The sequence below is a fragment of the Carassius gibelio genome, chromosome B17 (genome assembly GCF_023724105.1).
Source record: "Carassius gibelio isolate Cgi1373 ecotype wild population from Czech Republic chromosome B17, carGib1.2-hapl.c, whole genome shotgun sequence".
Classification (NCBI taxonomy): domain Eukaryota; kingdom Metazoa; phylum Chordata; class Actinopteri; order Cypriniformes; family Cyprinidae; genus Carassius; species Carassius gibelio.
This window is the reverse complement of record NC_068412.1, coordinates 6,690,753-6,703,606: the sequence shown is the minus strand read 5'-3', so window position 1 is coordinate 6,703,606 and position 12,854 is coordinate 6,690,753. Positions and strand designations below refer to the sequence as shown.

Below are 12,854 nucleotides of genomic sequence, written 5' to 3'. Positions count from 1 at the left end.
AGCACTTCAAGAGTAATACTTCATCCTGCAACATCTCAAGACAACAAGATACTGATGTGCCAAATTAAATAAGCGTGAAAATAGAACTGTCAAATGGTCAAACAATACAACAACAAAAGACCACAACAACAAAACAATAGAGAAAATCTTTATTTGTTCAGTATGTTTTAAGTCATGTAAGAATGAAGGATCGTTAGTGGTTTCTTCTGAGCCCATGGCGAACTGTCACGGCTTCCCCCAACATAATACTTATTGATTTTACATGATCAGGTGAAGAGGTCACTCTATAAAGTAGTCAGGGGCAAGACAGATGGGATAAAAATTCCTGCCGCCTGACTATGAAGCAGTGTCATACCATGGTGGATTTATTTGTTTTTGTATACTTAAAGTTGTATACATCAGAGTATGTGAGCGGTGTAACACTTTAGGGACCAATTCTCGCTATTACCTAGCTGCTTAAGAACATGCATATAACTAGCTTATTAGCGGTTTATTAGTACTTATAAAGCACATACAAACTTCTTATTTATTTGTTTTATTTTTTAAATATTATATAAAACAAAACTTTACACTTGTGTGTGGTTATAATGATTATTTTGGAAATCTCCCAGCATGTTAACATAAATTTGATGTTAAACAAATAATAGTATGTGGGCATCTAGGAATTTTTGAAACATTTCAACATCTGTAATTATTTACAGATCATACATGAAAAGGTTTGTTTTAGTTTCTGCTTGTCAATATGTTAACACTGTGCCTATGAATACAAATAAGACCACATTCTATACATCAAAGTGTTCCTGGTAGAGTTTTTGGTAGAGCATTGCGATATCAAACGCAAGGTTGGGGGTTCAATTCCCCAGGAACACATGATAGGAAAAAAAATTGACAGCCTGAATGCAATGAAAGTCGCTTTAGATAAATGTGTCTGCTAAATGCATAAATTTTAATTTAATTTAATCAAAGCTTCTGGGTTTCTTCAAGCAAGAATATCGCACAGCACAATACTTAAGACAATGGGGAAACATCTCAGATGGTGACTAGCAAACGAGACTACAAAAAGCTGTTTTGCCAATCATGTTGAAAGACAGATTCATTAGGGAATTGTTTGAATTATGGAGCTCAAGGAATTCCTCATCCCCGAGACAACTTACAAATTGGGCCTTGACACTTGCTTTGTAGGGTTTTCGATTGCAGAGTGCATAAAAAAATGAAAAGCAGCCAGTCTGCCTTATCATTAGAGATTTTAATGGCGCTTATTAAACATTCCCTGAAGGGTGCACATTGTTGCAGATGTACAAGGTGTGTTGCTGAAGCATGTAATATAAGCAGAATTTCCCTCAGTGCATTTCACAACTGCCTTTTTTTTTATTGGAGTGATTAGCTTTCTGAATTAATTATTGTGATTAGTCATTTTCCAAAACAACACACGAGAGCTTAATTTCTAAGTCATACCTATGCTTTTGTCATTTGATCTGGCTCTAAGATAAAATGTCACAGCTGAGGTACAATTTCAATCGGATTTCAGATTACGCAGAGCAGATTTATGAAATAAAATCTGTAAGAACTAATCCAACAATATAACTAATCAGCTTACTCTTTGCCTCGCTGCGTATGCAAAGTGGTTTGTGGTAAAGATGTTTTCAATGAAAAAGAAAAAAAAAAAACATGATGAAAGATAATCATTATGACAAATTCATTTATAATCTCAAATGTTATGAGATCTTTTCTTTTAAAATTCTAACGTATCAAGCTCAAATGTGTGCCTAAATAATGCAGTAGGCTGACATAAATGAGTCAGTAGGTCACTTTGATAAAATATGTACAGCGATTGGCCTGTCTTGAAGGTCATCACTGTGTGAAGCATCATATCATAAAATTAGATCTCTGACCAAAAACCACTCCATCATCACTCATGAATATTTCAGACCCCGGACATAAGTTGGCTGTCTGAAAATGTTATTTTACAACTGTTTAAAGATATGCCTCAGAAATCATAAATATTTATGCCGTTTCTCTGCCTCAGTTATCTAAAATGATTCCCGGTGTGGATGCTGTGTAGTATCACATCTCTGGGCAAAGCTTTGCCAGCAACATTACTAATTACTATAATTAATTCTCTATGTTTGGCGTCTGTTTATGTCACCTAATTAGCAGATGTGGTTCTATTCATTCATATTTCAATGGTTTGCTGTGTAATAAAAGGGTGCATTAGCTGTGCAATAGGGCTTTTTTGACCCTCTCAACCTTGAAAGACATATATATATATATATATATATATATATATATATATATATATATATATATATATATATATATATATATATATATATATAATATGCAAGATTGATTCTTTTGTCTTCACCGATCCAACTTTCATCTTAAAGTTTTGAAGTTGATGAATGTATTTTGTGAACATCTTTTCTTGAGTGACTGATGAAATGTTCTGTCTTTTATTGAAAACTTCTTGGCCTGTTAATGCTGTGATAAGGGTTTCTTTGATCCACTTATCTCTTGTTCTTAACCTCAGAGAGATATATTATGGGGAAACAATGAGGGGAAGAGACTGTTTTTATGAACTATCATTATAATTGCTGGATCTGCATAAAAGAGTGAGAAAACAACTTTAAATGCGGTTGAAGTCCAGTTCACTATGTTTAATTGGACATTAATAATGTCATATTGAAGCTGCTCTCTATGAAGGTTTGGTTTTGTCCTGTCTTTTCTGAGAATATATATAAATTATAAACTAAATTATTGAAAGGGTTTGCCCTATACACATTTTTTGACTGGATATTTACTACATATTTGCTAAAAGTAAAGCTAGTGTTCAGCTGGTTTTCCCAATCTGACCAGCTAAAAAGCTTAGCTTAGGCTGTTTCAGCCTTATTATTATTATTATTATTATTATTATTATTATTATTATTATTATTATTATTCAGGGCAAACAGGGCAGATGTTACAATATAGAGAGATCAGAATATGTATCATAGAGATTAAGGACAGACTGTTTTGACTTGGGATATCTATCAAACACCAATAAAAGCTAAAAACAATTTCAAACTTATCACCTACAATTCCTCAGCTATCACATTTGTTTGCAGCAAAGGATGAGTTCTGAGTACAGGATCTAAAATTCAGCCAGCCTCTTTTTATTAACACACCCAAAATGAACATTATACTCAGGAATCAAAATAGCTCTTAACCAGGGCTGGGGAGTAACAAAATACATGTAATGGCGTTACATATTTAAAATACAAAATATGAGTAACTGTATTCCGTTATAATAACATTTCAAATAAGGGGCAATCTGATTACAGTTACATCTGAAAAGTATTTTAGATTTTATCTTGATGTCATTTATTAATTTAATATTTAAGTAAACAGTTTGGGGATTTTAACCAATACTGTGACTGATTATCAGTTGAAAAAAAAAAAAAACTGTGCGCAGCAGCTGTTCATTTAGTGACTCCTAGTGAGTGGAGTCACTACATGCTCATCATCGCGACACAAATGTTCTCCTAGAACTCACACTTTGCATTTAGTTAAGAGATCCATACGAATCATGCAGGAATTTACAGTTTATAAAGTCAAACGATAGCTTTACATTTTTTAATCAACAGATGATTTTTTTGTGACAATCTTTTAAAACAATAATTTATTTTATTTAACGAAACCAGTGTAGGAACCAATGGTTCACAAACTGGATAGATGTGAGGTGCAGGCTCGGAAAATCGCAAGCCTAACATCCCGGGGCCATTGTGTTTTCCAGTCGGGCTCCAGAATGCATCATCGCTCTGCCCAATGGGCTAACTTAAATAGTGATGGAAAATTCCTACATTGATTCGCGTTGTTCACTCGCTTGAAGGGGTGAAGCGGATCGTTTGCACTTTTTTTTTTAAATCTTGCAGATTCAAGCTTTTTAAATCATTCACACTCATTCCAAGCACACGCTGAGAGCAGCATTTCAGACAATGTGCTTACAAAGAATTGATTCATCTTTCGTGAATCCTTGCTTCTGAATGAACACATAGACACAAAAATATCTCAAAATAATTGTGTCTGCAAGTATTCTCTCGTAAACACAGACAGTTATGTCTTAAGGGAATGCATAGAGTGGAGAAAGAAATCTCCTGTGCATTATTATATTGGATCCGTGCTGTCAGAGAGTGACATTTGCGTCTCAATAACAAAGGTAAAATCGGTCCATTTTGTTTTTAATTATTTTATTTTATTTTTTTTTTAAAAAAAGCATCATTAATAACGATTTGCTTGTGACCGTGGGAAACGAGCCCTGTCAATTTTGACTCAGCGATTCTTTTGCGACTCTTTTTCACATAAAGTTTGGTCCACTCATTAAACAAATCTATTGTATAACATGGACAACTGTGCCAGATGTTTTGTCTACTTTTATTATGTGTTTGGTGTGTCTGGATTCGTTTTGAAGCTTGGAATGCAGCATGAAACAGCACAGAATCCCATTAATTGTATTCAAATTGAATTTATATAGATTGGAATATTTAAATGAACTATTTTTTATTTATTTTTTTATAGAATTGTTGTTAAAAATAAAATGCAAAGAAAACACAAATCGTATGGCTGGTAGATGTCAGAAAGCATAAAAACAAGACATCAAGTTAATATGTTCCTTTGTGTGACAAAGCTTAAGTATTTCTAAAGTATTTAGATTAAGTTACTAAAACTTTGTAATCTAACTATTTTACTGATTACGTTTTAAAGCTTGTAGTTTGTAATCTGTAGTGAAATACATTTTAAAAGTAACCTTCCCAGCCCTGCTCTTAACATATAAAGATAGCAACCAAACAAGAACAGACAACCAAGGAAACAGAGGACTATATTTACACTGGAGAACTAAGAAAGCAAGCAAGCTAACAAGCAACTCAACTACAAACAGGTGTGTGTCTTGAATCAGTAACCAATGCAACAAACAAGAAAAGACAGACGGACTGTAAGGCAAGCAAAAACCAAACTGAAAGACAAAACAAATATAACCCCGACAATAGCAATGTGGTAGCAAGTTTATACTTGCAAGCAATACTCACATTTTCTTCAGATAATATCAAAAATAACAGTGATTACAATATCTAATGCAAATCTTCACCTCAAAGCAGCGCACTGTAATTGTAGTTGACTTTCATCCCAATGATATATTGCACACCATTTTATAGCATAAATCATATTTTCACCTGCAGGTGTGTCCTTGATACTGTATAATATTTTGATGACACATTTTAGTCTTATAATGTTTCATAAGATAAAATCATCACATCGGTAAGAACATTTCCTTTTGTTTAATACTTTATAATCTATCTCAGCAACATTTTATGACTCAGATGCACCCAATTGCAACTAAGAGAAGTGTTTAAAGATGAGATGAATAAATCTTGTCATTTTCTTGGCTTATCATAGCAGCAGCATATGATCAGAACATCAACATGTCATTTGACAGCTATTACCTAAATAGAATGTGTTGTGTCTGAAATGTTGTCACGAGTTACAGTGAACAAGAGCAACTGCGTCAATGAAACACATGACAACATGGAACAGGCTACAGCTTCAGAGAGGCGAATGTGACAGTCAAAGTGACACTGATAGCAGAAGCATTATCACACAAGTGTGAATCTCTAGATGGATAATAGTGTTGAATCCCCGAAGAGAGACAGTGGAAGAATACTGACTTTCCTTTAACTAATATGAAAAATAGCGTAGTGTGGTAAATGTTCTGCACCATAAAAAGACATGTATTTATTTATTTTTATATATTTATTTTGGTACACTTGCTTAATTCCATTGGTGCACAATGGATCAGATCCATTTTCAACACATCTATTAAATAAAATGTATCTTACTCGATAATGGCTGCCATAAAGCCAGTATTAGTAACAGTGTGTTCAAATGTTTCCTGGTAGTGGTGCGAGTGACCAGAATACTATAAAGTGACTTTGACCACTACAGCCACCCCGGAATACCTTTTACATGTACAAGCTCAAATTTTGTTCTGAAAATATACAAATCTAGGTTTTAAAATGAGACATACTTTGAGCTACCAAAGCACATGTTCAGACAAATGCATTTTCTGTGTCTTGCAGGTGAACAAGTGACCCAATGAGGTGGAATACTACTTTAGCGGAGTGCTGGAAGAGAAGTTACCTTGCCCCAGTTCTCCGAGAGCACAGGGAGAGACAGACATCTCTGATTGTTTGTTGCCAGTAGGGAGACGGGAAGGTCAGTAAACAAACTAGACTGCAATTCTTCTGCTGCTGTGTGTCATTCTGCCTGATGTTCAGCACACGTCAGCGCAAGAAGAGATGTTCGGATCCTCGCTTGATGTATAAGCAAGTGACTGCTGTCAGTGTAAACACTGCCATTCAAAATGCCATGCATGAAATGTCACTGAATACAGATTAAGATTTGGATTTCAGCTTCATTGAGCAGGTCTGAAATCTGCCTTTACCATTCAGAACAAAACTGTTGAATAATGATAATTGGACTAATGACTAAATCTACTTTAAACAGATTATTTTTATATCCTCTCTGATTACTGTGTAATAGGCTGCACAATTAATAACATTTAAATCGAAGATTTAGTTAAAGAAAAACGCCATCGTTTTTACATATTCCACTATGTTCTTCCCTCATCTTAGGCATTTTGATATGAACTTTTCCCATTTGTGTATGGTGACACAAAATAAATAGTGGCAATTTCCAAAGCGGATAACATTTTTGACTATAATGTATGGCGGAGGAGCAATTCGCAGCACTTCGACCTAAGCACAGTAATATCATCTTATAAATCATATATCATTACTACAACAAGAATATAACATTTGCTGTTTCAGTGTGATTTCATGTTCTTTTACCCCTGATATCTAAGCAACAATAATATGAGATGGTTAATGTCAAAAAATGCTAAAACTTACAAACAAACAAACAGTTGAAAAAAGGGGAATGGAATCAGAGGTTCAGCATTTTCATCCAGAATGTATTCTTGTTGTAGTAAATGTCTTGCATGAGCAACTTGATTTACAACTCCAGGCAGAAAAGGTAATGAAAATAATAAGTAAATAAAGGATAAAATATATTGACTATGACGTGGCATATTATCGAACAGGTTAGCGCTAGTAGCATTAATACTCTTATGGCTGCTGTTGTTGTCTAGTAAGACCCAATTTATTTGATGGATATGTGGAAGACCCTGAATACCCTAAGCAAAAAAGCAAGCAATCAAACAAACAGATAATAAATATATATATATATATATATATATATATATATATATATATATATATATATATATATATATATATATATATATATATATATATAAGAAGAAGAAGAAGAAGAAGATGCTGGGCAGTGCTATATGCATTGATATATATATTTTAAATGTACAAGATCTCACTCTGGGCAGTGCTATATGCTTTGATTCATGAGTTCGCCTGCCTATCTAATCCTAATGGTTAATGGCAAACAAACTTGGCTTGCTGTCGAACTGAGGCTCAGCTTGAGCACTGAGTTCAGTGGAATCTTAACTTATTTGGTTACACTTTGTTTCAGTAGTGCATTTTGGGCATTTTGTTGACCATAAGTAACTTTGCAACTACATGTCAAATTTGATCAGAGTATTAGTTGAGTATTAGTGGATTCTCATGTAAGGGTTTTGGTGAACAGAAAAAGTTTACCTATACTTGCAAAAATGACTATTTGCAATGTGTCAATATAATATCTGTTGGGGGTGAATCAATATCAATGCAAGCTAATATTAAGCAGATAGTCTGCTAATGCTCAAGTGACAGGTAGATGACGTAGTTGCAAAGTTACTTATAGTCAACAAAATGTCTAATGTGCACTATCAAAATAGTGTTCCCAACGTTTATTTATTAATTTATTATTATTTTTTATTTAACAAGAACAACGTCAACAAAATTGCTTTATTAAATGATATATGATTTATAGTCTTCCTTGTGGGGCCTATAATTGGGGGATTTTGCTGATAACAATAATTCTACAATATTTTTCTGAGTGTATATTTGTGTTTGTACTTCAGCTGATTTAGGCCTGTCATGGATAAATAAGTTGACAACAAAATTAACAGTAGGTCGCTTCAAGTTCCAGTTTTAATAAATAATTAAATGAATCATTAAAGTGTCCCTATTATGCCATTTCCAATATTGCCTTTCATGCAGTGTGTAATGTAGCTGTATGTGAACATAAACATTCTGCAAAGCTGTAAAGCTGAAAGTGCACAAAAAAATAAAGTTATTGTCTCCCAAAATAAAGAATCGACTCTGAACTGAAACAAGCCTTTAGTATTTGAATCATCACAGGGTACATTTGCATAATGCGCGCCTATGTTCTACATTGGCTGGCTGCAAACAACTTGACCCCACCCACAAACAAGTCAAACTACTGATGACTGCTTCTCTAAACTCGGGGAGTTCAATGTGGGATTCACAAAATGCTTGAAGTTGAAAGATGGATCAGTATCCTGTTTATTTAGACCATCTGCTCCACTGAATCACAACCTATGATCAATAATAGATGTTTATATTTTCTATAGAACGTTCAAAATACACAACTACTGAAATAGGTGTATAATTTCTGACAATCAGTGTACGCCATAGGCCAATCACAACAGACTAGGCCATCTGAACAGTCAGAGCAGAGCAAGCTCACGGAAAGGAAGGGTTTAGAGCAGGAGTGTCAAACTCAATTCCTGGAGGGCCAGAGCCCTGCAGAGTTTAGATTCAACCCTAATTAAACACACCTGATCCAACTAATCAAGTCTTTCAGCCTTATTTGAAAGCTACATGGTATCTGTGTTGGAGCAGGGCTGGAACCAAACTCTGCAGACAGTTAGACACCTAGTTTAGAGAGACTGAATATGTTCTACTACTTAATGAATCATTTCAGAATTATTGGAAAATGATGTGATATTCAGTTCATATTTTGAGAAAACTAAAGCATTTTTGATCTTGCATGCATGTAATCCTATTGTAGGAGACTCCCAAAACAATATTAGGAACTGTGAAAATGGCATAATGGGGCACTTTAAAATTAAACGATCTTTCAAAATGACTTGATTCAATTAGAAATAAAGCAAGTGACTATCTTTATGAGTGGATTGTTGAAACGTCTCGGTTACGTACGTAACCCTCGTTCCCTGATGGAGGGAACGGAGACGTTATGTCGACCGACAAATGGGGTCTCACTTGGGAGGCCAATCATCTCTGATTTTAAGAGAAAACGCCAATGAAATTGGCAAGTGGATTAACACACCTGAGCCACTCCCCGTGCCAGCGGGTATAAATAGGGCGACAGGTGCATCCACTCATTAGGTTTTACGCTGAGGAGCCGAGAACGTGTCCCGGCAACAGCGAATGGTTCAAGGTTGTGGCATGGGGACATAACGTCTCCGTTCCCTCCATCAGGGAACGAGGGTTACGTACGTAACCGAGACATTCCCTATCTGTCGGTCACTACGAGTTATGTCGACCGACAAATGGGGTCCTATGGAAAACGCCATAACCTGAACCTCGTCACAACCCTGAGGCGCTGCAATTGTTGACAAGCCTTGGCGTGCCACAAAAGCTACGCTTAAGGTCGTAACCTTCCCAAAGCCCCAGCGCAAATTCACTGACCTTGGTACCGAAGGGGCCAAAGGGTGAGTACATCGCTGCTGGAGAAGGCCATGCTGCTGTTCCGCCCACATAAAGTGAATGGAAGGGATTTCAACCTTCGGTGAAAGATTGCTTCAAATCTTCCCTATTTGTTCTTTCAGCTGGCAAGACAATGGGGAAGCGAGCCTTTAGGAAAGGTCGCTACGGAGACCACATCCTACCCGTAGGGAGGTGACATGTGGATATACCGATATGGACTGACCCAGGGGGCAGTACTACATATGGAAAGGGTCTCTGAGGCAGGTCCTACCTAGGAGTAGGGATGGAACGGCTGCCAGAAGAGACTGACAGAGCGATCTGTCAAGGGAAGACACGGGTTTGCCAAAAGGGAAACCTTACCGTGGAAGAATACACATATGGGATTACCCGTAGGGAACCCAGCCATATGGACACCTAGCCCAGTACAGGGGCTGACCGGCTCCGGGCATGCTAACGCCAGTACTGGGCCTGGCGACAGACTGCTCCGCCAAGTCTGACGCCGAGGGTGCTGGAGGATGCTCGACCAGGGTACGCCAACCGGGGAACTCTACTGGGAGAAGAAGGCGCTCACATCCCCGTGTTAGGGGGAATGGCGCAGCAAGCGAGACACCCAGCCAGCCCTTCCCGCCAATTACCTGTTACCCAACACACGGGAAGAAACTGGCTCTACACGGAGGTTGTAAAACCTCGCAAAGGTGTTAGGTGTCGCCCAGCCCGCAGCTCGACAAATGTCTGCCAGAGAGGCGCCGTGCGCCAACGCATAGGAGGAGGCCACACTCCGTGTGGAGTGGGCCCTCACCCCCAGGGGGCACGGCTCGCCTTGGGAATGGTAAGCCAAGGCGATGGCGTCCACTATCCAGTGGGCCAACCTCTGCTTAGAGACAGCCTTCCCCTTCTGCTGACCTCCAAAGCAGACCAGGAGCTGCTCAGAGCTTCTGAAGCTCTGGGTGCGGTCCACGTATATGCGAAGCGCTCTTACGGGACACAGCAACGACAAGGCTGGATCTGCCTCCTCCAGGGGCAGCGCTTGCAGGTTCACCACCTGGTCTCGGAAGGGAGTGGTGGGAACCTTGGGCACGTATCCAGGCCGGGGTCTCAGGACAACGTGAGAGTAGGCCGGCCCGAACACAAGGCACTCTTCACTTACCGAAAATGCTTGGAGGTCCCCGACCCTCTTGATGGAAGTGAGCGCGATCAGGAGCGCTGTCTTGAGAGACAGGAACTTCAGCTCAACCAAATCCAGCGGCTCAAAGGGACCCCTCTGAAGGCCCGCCAGGACAATAGAGAGGTCCCAGGAGGGAATCAGGGGTGTCCTAGGAGGATGTAACCTTCTGGCACCCCTCAGGAACCTAACGATCAGGTCATACCTCCCCAGGGACCGGCCGTCCACTGCATCGTGATGTGCTGCAATGGCAGCCACATACACCTTCAGGGTGGAGGGTGACAGCCCACGCTACAGCCTACCTTGCAGGAAAGAAAGCACGACTCTGACCGGGCATCTCCGGGGGTCTTCTCGGTGAGAAGAACACCAATTCGTGAACAGACTCCACTTCAGAGCATAGGCCTGCCTCGTAGAAGGGGCTCTAGCCTGAGTGATAGTGTCTACCACCGCTGGGGGCAGATCACTTAGGTCTGCCGCGTCCCGTCTAGAAGCCACACGTGGAGGTTCCAGAGATCTGGACGCGGGTGCCAAATGGTGCCAAGCCCCTGAGAGAGAAGGTCTCTCCTCAGGGGGATGCGCCAGGGAGGGGCTGTCACGAGGAGCATGAGTTCTGAAAACCAGGTCCGGGTGGGCCAGTAAGGCGCAACCAACAGGACCTGTTCCTCGTCCTCCCTGACCTTGCACAGTGTCTGTGCGAGCAGGCTCACTGGGGGAAACGCATACTTGCATAAAGCCAGAGGCCAGCTGTGTGCCAGTGCATCTGTGCCCAGGGGGGCCTGGGACAGGGAATAGTACAGCTGGCAGTGGGAGGACTCGTGGGAAGCAAACAGGTCTACCTGGGCTTCCCCGAATCGACTCCAGATCAGCTGGACCGTCTGGGGATGGAGTCGCCATTCCCCGGGGAAAGTGAGCTGTCGTGAGAGCGCGTCGGCTGCACGATTGAGCTCCCCCGGGATGTGGACAGCGCGCAGCAACTTGAGCCACGTCTGACTCCAGAGGAGGAGATGACGGGCGAGTTGAGACATGCGACGTGATCGTAAACCGCCTTGTCGGTTGATGTACGACACAGCCGCAGTGTTGTCCGTGCGGACCAACACGTGCTTGTCCAGCACTAGCGGACGAAACCGTCGCAAAGCTAGATGCACTGCCAGCAACTCCAGGCAGTTGATGTGCCAAAGCAGTCGAGGTCCTGTCCAGGACCCTGAAGCTGCCTGCCCGTTGCATGTCGCGCCCCAGCCCGAGTTGGAGGCATCTGTTGTGACAACAACGTGCCGGGACACTTGTTCTAAGGGCACGCCGGCCCGTAGATAAGCAAGGTCCGACCAAGGACTGAATAGGCGGCGACACATCAGTGTGATGGTGACACGATGTGTACCGCGGCGCCATGCCCATCTCGCGACTCGGGAGTGTAACCAGTGCTGAAGTGGTCTCATATGAAGCAACCCGAGCGGCGTGACTGCGGCTGCGGATGCCATATGCCCCGGGAGCCTCTGAAAGTGTTTCAGCGGTACCACTGTCCTGCCTCTGAAGGAACTCAGGCAGTTCAGCACTGAGTGGGCACGCTCGCTGGTGAGACGTGCCGTCATACTCACCGAGTCTAACTCCACACCGAGATAAGAGATTCTCTGCACAGGGGAGAGCTTGCTCTTCTCCCGGTTGACCTGAAGCCCCAACTGACTGAGGTGCCGAAGCACGAAGTCCCTGTGATCGCACAACTCTTCTCGGGACCGGGCCATAATGAGCCAGTCGTCGAGATAGTTGAGGATCCTGATGCCCACTTCCCAAAGTGGGGCAAGGGCGCCCTCCGCGACCTTCGTGAAGACACGGGGGGACAGGGAGAGCCCGAAGGGGAGGACCTTGTACTGCCATGCCTGACCCTCGAAAGCAAAGCGCAGGAACGGTCTGTGACAAGGGAGGATAGAGACATGAAAGTACGCGTCTTTCAGGTCGATCGCTGCAAACCAGTCCTGGGGCTGGACGCATTTGATAATGCGTTTCTGCGTCAACATCCT

General features: G+C 40.9%; 1 protein-coding gene across 1 annotated transcript in view; it reads left to right on the top strand.

Annotated features, from left to right (window-relative positions):
- LOC127976121 (leucine-rich repeat and fibronectin type-III domain-containing protein 2-like) overlaps nucleotides 1–12,854 on the top strand; it is a 155,613-nt gene that overhangs the window by 31,755 nt on the left and 111,004 nt on the right. The window contains exon 2 of the mRNA XM_052580283.1: nucleotides 6,111–6,246. The gene's annotated coding sequence lies outside the window, so the exon portion shown is untranslated. The remainder of the gene's footprint in view (nucleotides 1–6,110; nucleotides 6,247–12,854) is intronic.